The following is a 12,315-nucleotide window of genomic DNA, read 5'->3' as shown; positions in this document are numbered from 1 at the left end:
CAGGACAAGGCCATATCAAATTGTTGAAATCTGAAGGTAGATTTTTCTATTGATCAATCCTTTCTGCTGGCTACCACATGACCACCAACCTCCCCTATACCCCATGGAGAAAGGTAAGTGGTCTTTCCTTAAGACAGGGTCGGGAAGAAGGTAAGAAGCCCTTAAGAAGAGAAAATAGACTTTCCCAAGACAGGAGGGGTATATGACAGAGTGAGAAAAGTCAGAAGTGCCACTTACCTTTAACAGTGAGCAGGGTCTCACTACCAAAGACATACCACAGTGATTTAGGCTTGGACTAAATCCCACAGCATCAACACCTGGGGTCTGCCCCCTGGGGGTTAGGCAAGAGTGGGAACTATTGGGTGTGATGGGAAGGGTTGTGTCCTTGGCATACTGCAGGTTGTTGACTGTTCTCCAGACACTTATCTCCCTTTCCCAGGCATGCTTTGCACATGGCTTTGGAGATTCCCCATGTGTGTCCCCTATCTCTGAGTTTCTCAGTACTGACAGAAAAGGTAAGCATAGTTCCTGCCAAAAATCCTATAGTGGAGTATATTCTGAAGTGGCTATGTGATGTGTGAGAGAGTCCTGATGTGTCTTGGACCTGTTCAACCTTTCCTGGCCTCATTTTAGAACTTCTTAATCTCCTTTAGACAAATACCCAGTACTCCAATCTTGAAAGTTTTTTTGCTGAACCCACAAACACTGGGTCATGCCTGACTTAACGAACTTCCATATGGAGACTCTTCTACTTGCATTTCTCTCCGTGGAGACATAGTGCAGTCCTGCCACATTCATGAAACCTTCCCTGATCTCTCAGACCACTCTTTGTATTCATTCATACTTCCATTTATTAATCCATGCATCCATCTATTCATCCATCCATCCATCCATCCGTCCGTCTATTAATCAATCCAAAATGTCTATGAAACACGCAGATACACCAGGAACTGTTTTGCATTCTAGAATATGGGTGGATTCCCTTGGCTCTCACCCTCATATTTTCCTGAAACTTCTCAAGTCTTGGTCTAAAAGGCCATTGTCTAAATCTGTAGGTCTTTCCCAGTAACCTGGGGTCTCTGTAGGAGTTCCCTTTTTCTGGACATTCCTTTCTCCTTGGTTATGGAGATGGTCCACTCTCTTGTTTTTATAGCTTTCTTTTCTTTCTGACCCATGCATAGCTGATGAGCCTAAACCACGACCATGTGGTTTTCCTCTGTTCTCACTGTCTTTGATTTGACTCTTATGATGCACTCCACAATTGCCCAGAGGTCTCAGATCTCTATTTCTTACTCTGAAATTTCTTCTCAAATCCAGATCTACATTTATTTTGATTTCTGAACCTATCATTGCTTGAATGTCTGGCAGCACCTTGAACTCAACAGCTTTCAACTAAATACATTTCCTTGAAAATCTGATCCCCTGCAATGTCCTCATTTCAGCAATTTGTCTCCAAGTCAGTGGCCTGGAGTCATCTTAGAATGCTTTCCCTGTTTGAATCACCTTGTGTCTCCTAGACCTTATACCACAACACATTAAAATTGTCAAAAGAAAAATAAAAAGAAAATTACAGAAGTTATACTCTAAGAATTGATGGTGTCTTTGCCAAATGTGATTTTATCTTTAAAAATAAAGTACATTGGAAGATTATGAATTGCATTGGGATCACCATGATTTTAAACTTACCATCAGGACTATTTGACAATGGATGTATTAAAGACATGCACCTAGGTTTTTTGAAATTATTGTAGAATTTGTGTACAAGTCATACCTCAATCACTGTGGTATACTTTGGTGCTGAGACCCAGCTCGCAATTCTAGGTAAGTGACTTTGCTCAAACTGTCCCAATACCCTCCTATCTTTGGAAACTCAGAATTTAGTGTAATATTAATATGAATCCAACTCTTGTTTCTAAATAAAAAAGGAAACATTTATCCTTGCAAAAACTTATTCAAGAAAATTTTCTCAATTTATTAAATAATGTCTTCCAAAACTTACAACATTCATACGTAATGAGAAAAAAAAAAAGACATTTGTGTCAGAAACTAGAAAAGTTGCTCACTCAAACTTTTCTTTTTTAAAAAAAATTCAATGTTTATTCTAAAGGTTTAGGTGGACATGATTTCTTTATTTTACATTTATGTGGTGCTGAGAATCAAACCCAGTGGATTGTGCATTCTAGACAAGCACTCTACCCCGGAGCCAAAGCCCAGCCCCTCACCCACAACTTTCAATATTCAAGGGATTCTACAAAATGTAATGAGATGAAGAGGGAAAAGTTATAAGTATTAAGAAAAGAAAGTGAAAATGTTTTCTGAAAATGATGTGCTTGTCTGCTAAAAAGCAAACAAACGTACTTAAGATAATTATTTGAACTGTTAGAATCCATACAAGATTTAAAGTGGCTGAACATAAGAGTTAAATGTAAAAATCATCAGGTTTCTTTGCTGCATAAGCAGTAACACTTTAGAATATAAAATTTGAGGAAATTTTTAATTAAAAAAATATATTTGACTTCCGAACCTATCTTTCAAATAAATAACTAAGATTAATAAATTAATAACTCTAGATTTTCAATGAATTAAATACAAGACTACTTGATTAGTGAACATAAAAGTAAGTGAATGGAAAGCGTGTCATGTTTCTGGATGAAAGTGCTGAGCTTTATAAAGGTATCAGTTCACCTCAAGTTAACCATATATTCCTAGAAATTACAAACATAACACCAAAAGAATGATTTTTGAGAACTAGTGAATTGACTCCATAGTTCAACAGGAAGAAAGATGGAGAGTATGTATGGATATTTTGCAAAACAGTAATTATGATGGGTTGTTTCCCCTAGAAAATACAAAAACATATTATAAAGCTAAAATAATCAAAACAAAATAGAAGGATACAGGAATAAATCAATACTTCAAGAGAAGCACATAAAAGATGTGATAAGTCATTATTTATCATTTGATAAAAGTCTCATTTATATTCACAGATGTCTTTCCATTTAGCAAATAAACAAAGTTATATGCCTATAGCATGAACTCCAGATAAAGTTAAACACACATGCACCAAAACAACAAAAGTAATAGATCAAAATAGAAGAGTGATTTTATCACATCCAAATAAAAATCACCTTCCTAAATTTGATATGGATCACAGAAACCATCAACATAATGCTAAACCAATGTGACACAATAAGATTAACAACCACTTTATGGTGGAAGACCTCATAAACCAAAGTTTTAAAATAGACCAAGGGAAAAATATTTAGAACACATTTTCTATAAAAAGGTTAAGTTTCTATAGATAATATAAGCAGATACAAGCAATGGAGTAAAAAAGAAGGCAACTTTATGACTTCTTAATTCACAGGAGGAATACACTAAGTAAAAAATAAAAAAAGATAAACATTTAACCAATAATGCAAATAAATAATAAATCAAACACATTCCCTTTATTCTCTACACAAGGGTAAAGTAAAGAAAGATCCATAATATCACATTATTGGCAAGGAGGTAGGAGAAAGGGCACTCTAATTCACTGTAGTGAACAGTCTTTCGGAAGTAGTTTGGAACTACCTGAACAATTTCAAGAGTTCTTCTGAGATTCAGAATTTCCACTTTCAGGCATTTAATCTTTAGAAATACAGAAGTACACTAAGCTCACCCTCAAACCCCAAATTTTCAATGCATCATCACTTCCTATTTTCTAGTAGAAACAATCTACGTGATCTTTAAAAGGGGAATTATTACAAAATTCTTGGTACACTTAAACTTTCTCTAGATATATGAATACCATAGATATATAGGAACTTACCTAGAAAAATAAATCATAGATAGCTTAGAAAGCTAACTTCAAGGTAATATAAAGAGTATGACTTTATTTTAAAGAAATAAAATATCAACACCAACTCTCTTCGCTGAGCATGTGTGTGTGTGTGTGTGTGTGTGTGTGTGTGTGTGTGTGTGTATGTGTTTTCAAGAATGCACTTACAGTGAAAAAGTTGAACTATACAGAACAAGACAGTGTCCATGGAAAGTGGAATAGGTTTTCAGGGAAAAATGTTAGAAGAGAGAGGGTAACAGAAAATATCTGCTGTTTATTTTTATACTTCTGTATATAATATACTTCTTTCTTTTCTTCTTATATATTTTTGAGTTTTACATGCACATATACCTTCATTTTATTTATTTATTTATTTTTATGTGGTTCTGAGGATTGCGCCCAGTGACTCACATGTGGGAGGCAAGTGCTCTACCACTGAGCCACAATCCAGTCCCTACTTTTTTTTTTTTAGGAAAGTACTAATATATTTACAAAAACTGTTACAATTTTATTAGAATTATCTTAGAAAAAATGAAATACTTCTCTTTGATAACATTTTCATAACATCAGAAAACTAAAAACTAAAATTTAAATGAAGTGAAACTACACCAGCTGGAGACAAACTATGAAAATTAAAAAAAAAATTTAAAAAACTTTTTCAAATTTAAAAGACTGGCTTTTCAAAATGCACACATATATTAAGAACATCATATGTAACATTCTATAAATTACCAAATTATCATTTAAAAATGAGTTTTCTTATTACTAAAGATGTTTCAGAAACAGTTTTTTATGAAATTGATTCCTTTCTCATGATATTATTAAAATAACATTATTAAGCAGTAACTTGTTTCCAGTTTCAATCTTTCAAATATAGTTTTGAAGTTTGTGAAAGATGCTTTATTATGATGTGCGACACTACTATGTCACACCTTTTCTCATGGTTATTTGGGTTATCTCCAATTTTTCCCATCATCAATAACATTGAGCTAGATAGACGGCCTTGTTTATAAATCTTTGGTTATGCCTTTATTTTCCACCTTCAGAAAAATTTTGAGAAATGTAATTACACACTTTAGATAAGCCCAGTTTCTGTCATGTCTTGCTGCCTATTCCTGAATTTGTTTTACATTGAAACCCTTATAAATGGTCCATGAAAGTGCACATTCCTCCCAGGTATCATTGCTCTGAATTCATTCATCAATTTCATAGCAATTTTAGCTTGTTGACCGATGCATTCTCCCCATGCCTAGGAGCAGTCTGTGGTCCCAGTTAACCACCTTCCAGATCCCCCGCTGCTGCCCCATCTCTGTCTTCTGTCTCTGTCCCTGGACTCAATTCTGGCCTCACAAAGACTCCAGACCTGAGCTGGTTTTTCAGAAACACAAGTTTGACTTGGACTTAAATCCCCCAGAGCCTGCACCCAGACAGCAAAACATAGTCTCGGGAACCAGACCTAGGTGTTCCACCTGCTTTATCCCAGAAGCTCCCTGCTTCCCTTGGTGCCCACCCGTTTAACTCTCCATGGAACTCTAGTGTCTCCGCTGGGCTGTAGTATCAGTAGCCAGCACCCATTCATCTGTAGAGTGAGACCAGATTGGACATCAACCCACAGAGGGAGCACCTCTTCTCTAACTCTATGGCTTCTAGAAAAGACCACAAATCTGATCCTCATGACTAGACAGGTCCCTTGGTGCAGGCCAGTCCTCTCTGTTGTCTCCAGGCCTAGTATGCAGGAAATGTTAATAAACAAGGCAGTGAGGGCACATGCTTGGGAGAGATCAAGTGAAATCCATACTTTATTCTCAGGAGAGGGCTTTGCAGAACACCCTTTCTCTTAGACCATCATAAAACAGAGCTGCAGATGTAGCTCTGTGGTAAATGTGCTTATGATGGGCCAATCACTGGGCACACACCCTAGCACCTCCCTTTTTTGTCACAAAATACAAGACATGATTAAGCATCTACATCTCTGGGGAGGAAGGAAACCTCAAATTCAGCCCTGGTTTAGAATCCTAGGCTAAGGGTCTGATGACTGGATCCCTGATTCCCACCTTCAGTGGTTCAGCCAAACCATAAGGGTGTAGAGTACAGCCAGGAGGACACAGGGCGAAGGAGGAGTAAAATGGCTGAACCCTGTGCAAATGGGAGATACTAATAATGGACTAGGGAGAGTGAGTGAGGCACTATCCTTAGTGCACAAAGATTGAGGAACCAAGATAAACAATACTTCAATAGAATGTTGAAAATTAATTCAAACAAACCCACAATGGACAAAAATCAGCACTTTAGGCCACTGTCTCAGGCTGATCCTTTCTTACCACTTTTGCTACATCTGCTGCCCTCTTCTACCACCCATTCCCAGCTTCAACTCAGACTTTCATGTTCCCCCAAGACTCCTTACCTGCTCCAAGGGCTCTGCAGGTTGAACAGATTGCTTTGTAGTCTCACTGAATAGCTTAGTGCCTTGCTTTTTGTTCATGCTGGCTTTGATCTCATGATTCTCTTGACTCAGTCTCCTGAGCAGCTGGAAATACAGGCATGTGTCACCATGCTCGGCTAGAGTTACCTATTTTCTACACACCTATGTTAGATGACACTAGGATCAGACAGAGAAAGGAAATCATATTCAAACACATTCACATTAAAATAAATATTTTCTCATAGAATTCTAATTCCTGTGTTCATCATTGATATTTTTTTCACTCCCCATTTCTAAGTTTCTTGACCACCAAAAAGTGCTTTGGCTAGTGTTGGTCTCTAGTTAGTAGTGCCAGGTAGAATGGCCCAAATCATCACTGCAGACAACATATGTGCACCAATAGCCCTGCTGAAGTGGATTGTGTTGGTTTTCTGACCTTAACTGCATTCTAATGAAGAAATAGAGAACATGCTTCTTTCCATGCATTGCCTCTTTATTTTGAGTCAGCAGTGGCAACCTAATTCCCCTGATTATCAAACCAATCATGTCCCAATAGCCCCAACTTTGTCTAATGATTCCTTGTCATGAGTAGCAAAAGGGAGGCTTGGACCCAGGTTAGAGCAGTCATTCTTGTATCATGTGTGGAGCTAAGTCCTCTGCACTAGACCAATATAGCGTTGAATTACTGAAATGGGAAGTAAACATTGTGCTAGTGGATCACTAGTGTATGGAGTCACTTCCAGTCCCAGGCCCTCATTCCAGCTCCAGAAATCCTGCCTATGCCACAAACATCATCATGTTTTGAATATGGGTGAAACCAGTCACCAAAATTGATCTTTGACTCCTCAGAAGCCAGTAAACCTTTTTGTCAGACCTGATATTTTAGGATGTTGGGGAAATGTAAGAGCAATAATGGCAGGAATATGGCTTGATTGCTCCCCTTTATTGGCTTGACATAAGCATTGTGCTCAGAAGCCCCATGTTGAATACCACGATGGTGGTTAAGGTGTTCACTAAGTCCATGGATAAGAGTTTTGGCAGAAGCACTGCAGGAAAGGAAAACAAGCTCCCTCAAGGGTAAATGCATGTTTCACGGAGAACTAATGTCAATCTGCCATGATGAAAGGTCTAGTGTCATCAATCTGCTATGAGGTACCTGGCTGCTTCCCATAGGAAATAACCTCATATTAGAATTCAGGGATTGATTTGGCTGTTGCCACCTGGCTGTAGGCAGGTCACCTCTGTGAGTGGAAATCTGTCTTCATTACCACATGAATAATCTCTCTTCATGAAAGCATGGGCATTGTGTTCATGACTTGAATGGGAAAACATATTTGTGTCTAGGGATGGAAGCCATCTGAGATACACCAATTGAATTAAGATTCACCTCATCATCAGGGTCATTTCCTTCTCAGGTCACTCTTTGTTGAATATGACCTGGCACCAAAATATCTTCATGCTTTTTTTGACATTGCAAACACAGAGTTAGTTTTTTTTTTACTCTAAAAGCTTGATGATCAAAAACGTCAATTAAAATCAACATTGCATTTCTATGAACACAAACATAACAATGACAGAAGCTTGTAACAGTGAACAGTAAAAATACTGCTTTTTTATAACCCCAAATTAGATTATTTATATAACTTTTATTTCTTATATATGAATACACAACTAGTGTAACTCTGCATCATGTATAATGACAAGAATGGTGAATTATATTCCATTCATATATATATATCCCAGACAACTCTACTGTCATGTATATCTAAAAAGAAAAAATAAATCTTAAGAAATTATACAATGTAGATTCAGGAATGTTGTGTTATTATATTACTTAAATTATGGACTTTCATAATAGTTGGTCAAACTGTAGTTTTGAAACAAACATCATTTTCTTTCAAAGTTGAATTTATTCTAAAAATCATGAATCATATTTATATTATGTGCTTGTAAATATCAAAGGGTAAATGTCATTTCTATTAACAACTCAGTGGTTAGAAAATTACGCATCATGCTTTGGTTATTTTGTTAAGTAAATCTACCTTAACAAATATAAATGAGAAAATAGAAAACAAATCAGATGTTTCTGAGAAAATTTCACTGTCCAAATTAACATGTAACATATTTCAAAGAAACGACATGAGAAAAAGAATGTAAATTATATCGTAAATAATGTTCATTCAATCTTTGTGGAAATGATACTTCTTTTATATAGTGGATTATATAACATTATTAAAATAATTATGCATGCCTTTTTAATTTTAATGTGGTTAGAAGATGTTGCATAATCAGGTTTCACTGTATTATTATTAGACATTGTTGAACTGTAGCCCTCAGGTAGCAGTAGTGTCACGCTCACCTTGTGCCCAAAGCCTCATCTCCACCCATGGGACATACATGGGACTCCTGGGAGAATGTCTGGTCCTGGAAACTTGGGAGATATGGGGCCTTTACCATGTGCCCATGCAGAGTACTGGGAGCAATCCCTGCTCTTACTCCTTCCCAGATGCAAATTATCCACTATGCTGAGCCTCCTTGACCGGCAAGTCACACAGTTATGGCCTCATGTTCAAGTGATGACTGGTGTTGTTTTGTACCTACCAGGCATTGCAGCATGAGCTGTAATTCAAAAGGTGTGTCATTCTCTACATCACGTGACATGACTGTTCCAAAACTTCCATGGTCTACATTAAAATTGTTCTGTGGAGCTTTCCCTAAAAGGCATATTTTGTCTCCTATCACCAATTCCTCTATTAGCATACATCTAGGGCATAAGATTGTCCATATAGCTGGGCCACCAGAACCACTGTGGCATGTGTCACTATATCTCCTTATAGTGTAATATATACACATTCCTCAACTTTCACTGTAGTTCATAGACAAGCCTCCAAGGGGCTCAGCTCTGGACCCAGAGCAGGGGCCAGTGCAGAGAGGTACACTGAGTCCTCAGCAGACAGTGCCCAGGGGTTGCCCCTGCCCATTCCTCCTGTCTGGTGCTGGTGTCATTGCATTGGGTTAAGTGATCTGTGGAGTCTGGAATATGGTCAGGGGAAGTGGCAATCCCAGATAACCAGATGCAGTTGGTGAAGGACAAGATGCTCTTGAGCAGCCTGTCCAAATTCTGCAGGATCTCCAGCCAATTCTAGCAGTTGACAGAGGAAGAAATTATCAGAGTATCTAAAGACATGTACACACATTAAATGGCAGTACAACAAAAAAAAAAAGAGTTCAAAATTGCCTTATTATTTGGGATCTATTCGTCAGTTATGACAGAAACTGAATGTGTCTGTAAAAGAATATTCAGATTTTTGCCACTAAAAAAATGGTGTGACCACTTTGGAAAGTGGATTGGAGATTCCTTAGAAAAATTTGAAGAAACCATCATTTGACCCAGCTTTCCCACTCCTAAGTGTATATGCAAAAGACTTAAAATCAGCACACCATAGTAATGCAGTGACATCAGTGATCATAGCAGCTAAATTCACAGTATGTAATTCATGGAAACAACCTAGATGCCCTTCAACAGTTTAATGTATAAACAAACTGGTACATATGCAGAGTGGAATATTACTGAGCCTTAAAGAAGAATGAAATTGTAGCATTGCCAGGTAAATGGACAGAGTTGGAGACTATCATGAAAAAAAATAAGTTCCAAATATATTCTCTGATAAGTGGATCAGGTCCATAATATTCTGGGGGAAACTCAAGGAAAGAAGGAGAAATTTCAGATTGAGCAGAGGAGAGCAGGTTGAGGGGAGTGTGTGTAGGGGTGAGATGGTGGAATGAGAAAGGCATTACTACCCTCTGTATGGTATGATTTAACAAATGGAGTGACTCTGCATCATGTACAACCAGAGAAATGAAAAAAATGTGCTCGATTTGTGTAAAAATTATCAAAAAATTTAAATATCTAGATTTTAATTTTCTTGGTTGGAACTTTGGCCCCAGAGGATTTACAGCTAAAGAGCTTGGGACAGAAAATCTATGTAAAACAATAACCTGAGGCAATGGGTCAGTAAAAGATAAATCGAACGAGGAGGAAATAGAACAAACTGAATTGGGGGCATATACATGAATATTCAGATGTACTAATCAATGTAGAAGATGCTCAGAATAGAGCAAAGTAAAACTAAAGACATCAGTTATGAGCTTCTGATTCTGAATGACACCTGCAGAGGTGCCAACTTTAAATCACCAGCCCTTGCGTTTTCTCTTGTGGCAACAACCCTGGCTGCTCCAAGGGTCATAACTGGAGCTGCACATTTTCTCTCACCAGTGACCCTGAGTACTCTTCTCCAGCTGACGCTACCATAAGGCCTTTTATCAGACAAATACAGACCTCTGTCATGCCAAAAGAAACTCCTGGCACTACTACTGTGATCCTCCCTCCAGGGCCAGAGGCTGGGTAGATCTACAAACCCTACAAATACCTTACACGTTTGCACCAGCCACTTCAGTCCTTGAGTGCCCTATTGAACCAAATGTTGTGTGAGATGCAGTGTCTACTAAGGTTTGAAGGCACAATATGTGTCTCCATCATTTCCAAAGGGTTGTGACCGAAGGTGGAGTTCATAGGCAATTAACCTATGAATTTCTGTCTCTGAACTCTTTGCCCAATAATGACTTGACCATCCTGCCTGCTTATCACTTAAGTGACAATTGCCTTTGCTTGCCCGTGGTAAATGCAGCAAGATGAGAGACTTGTTTGTTCATTTGTCTTACCATCTAGGCAAATAAAATACAAATAAAACATTGTCTTCCAGCTCAGCTTTTTGTCCACCAACTCCACCCCTGTGTAGATGAAAGTGGTTCTAGAAACTGTACTTAATAATAGTAAAGTATTAGGGACCAAATCATTCCAAGCACTGATCATCTTTCAATGTCTACACCAAGAGAATGGTAAGAAGGCTTCCATGGGAGACATATGGCCCTTGAATACACAGTGACAGAGAGAGTTACGGTGAAACACTTCTAGAAAACTTTTATTCTCATAGAAAATCATACTCTCTCTGAATAAACTGTGTGCTGATCCAACATTCATGAACTCGGTCAGGCAAGTCATTGGTGAAGTGATTTGAAAAGTATTACAATTTCATGTACTGTTCAGTCACTATAGTGCCCTCTAAGGGCAGAAGGCATTTTAAAAAATACATTTCCTCTCATACCTGAAGTATACGAAGATTATGCCATAAGAGAAAAACTTAAGAAGATGTTTTAAAAGTAATGCAAAGAAGGAAAGTCCAAAAAACGATTTTTAAATTTCAGAGTTATTTGAGAGCTAACATTTAAGAGGTATTGGGATAGAAGAAGGCATAGAGGACCAAATCACAGGAATATACAATCTATTCAATGAAATAATACCAGAATCTTTCCAAACATGAAGAATAAATTGGAAATCCAAATTCAAGAAGCCTACAGGATGCCAAATGTACAAAATCACAACAGATCCACATCAGGGCACAGGATAATAAACATTCCCAACATACAGAATAAGGAGAGAATTTTAAAAGCCACGATAAAAAGTAAAAAGATTACATATAGGAGAAAAACAATTGGGATAATGGCAGATTTTTCAACCAAGACCCTGAAAGCCAGAAGATCCTGAAACAACACATATCAAGCTCTGTAAGATAATTGGTGCCAATCAAGAATCTTGTATCCAGCAAAATTAAGCTTTAGATTTGAAAATGAAATTAAATCTTTCCACGATAATCAAAAGTTAAAAGTATTTATAACTAGACAACTGGTGCTACAAAAACATCCTTGGCAAAATATTTCATGAACAGGAAATGAAAAACAGCAATGAAAATCAACAGAGGGAGGTATGCAGTAAAGAAAAAAACTAATCAAAGAGGAAAACCAAGTCAACTTAAATAACAAAAATAAACAAATATGGCTGGAAATACAAACCATGTCTCAATACTAACGCTAAATGGTTATGGCTTATACTCACCAATAAAAAAAAAACATGGGCTTGTAGATTGGACAAAATAAAAGACCCAACAATATGCTGCCTCATTGATATGAAAAGACATATACAAACTGAAGGTAAAAGTTTTGGAAAAATCATACC

General features: G+C 37.4%; 1 pseudogene; it reads left to right on the top strand.

Annotated features, from left to right (window-relative positions):
- Positions 1 to 103: 103 nt before the first annotated feature.
- LOC110597008 (KH domain-containing RNA-binding protein QKI pseudogene) lies at positions 104 to 10,938 on the top strand (annotated as a pseudogene).
- Positions 10,939 to 12,315: the final 1,377 nt, after the last annotated feature.

Source organism: Ictidomys tridecemlineatus, chromosome 2 (assembly GCF_052094955.1).
Source record: "Ictidomys tridecemlineatus isolate mIctTri1 chromosome 2, mIctTri1.hap1, whole genome shotgun sequence".
NCBI classification, from domain to species: domain Eukaryota; kingdom Metazoa; phylum Chordata; class Mammalia; order Rodentia; family Sciuridae; genus Ictidomys; species Ictidomys tridecemlineatus.
The sequence above is the reverse complement of the archived record's forward strand: the minus strand, read 5'-3'. Positions and strand labels throughout refer to the sequence as shown.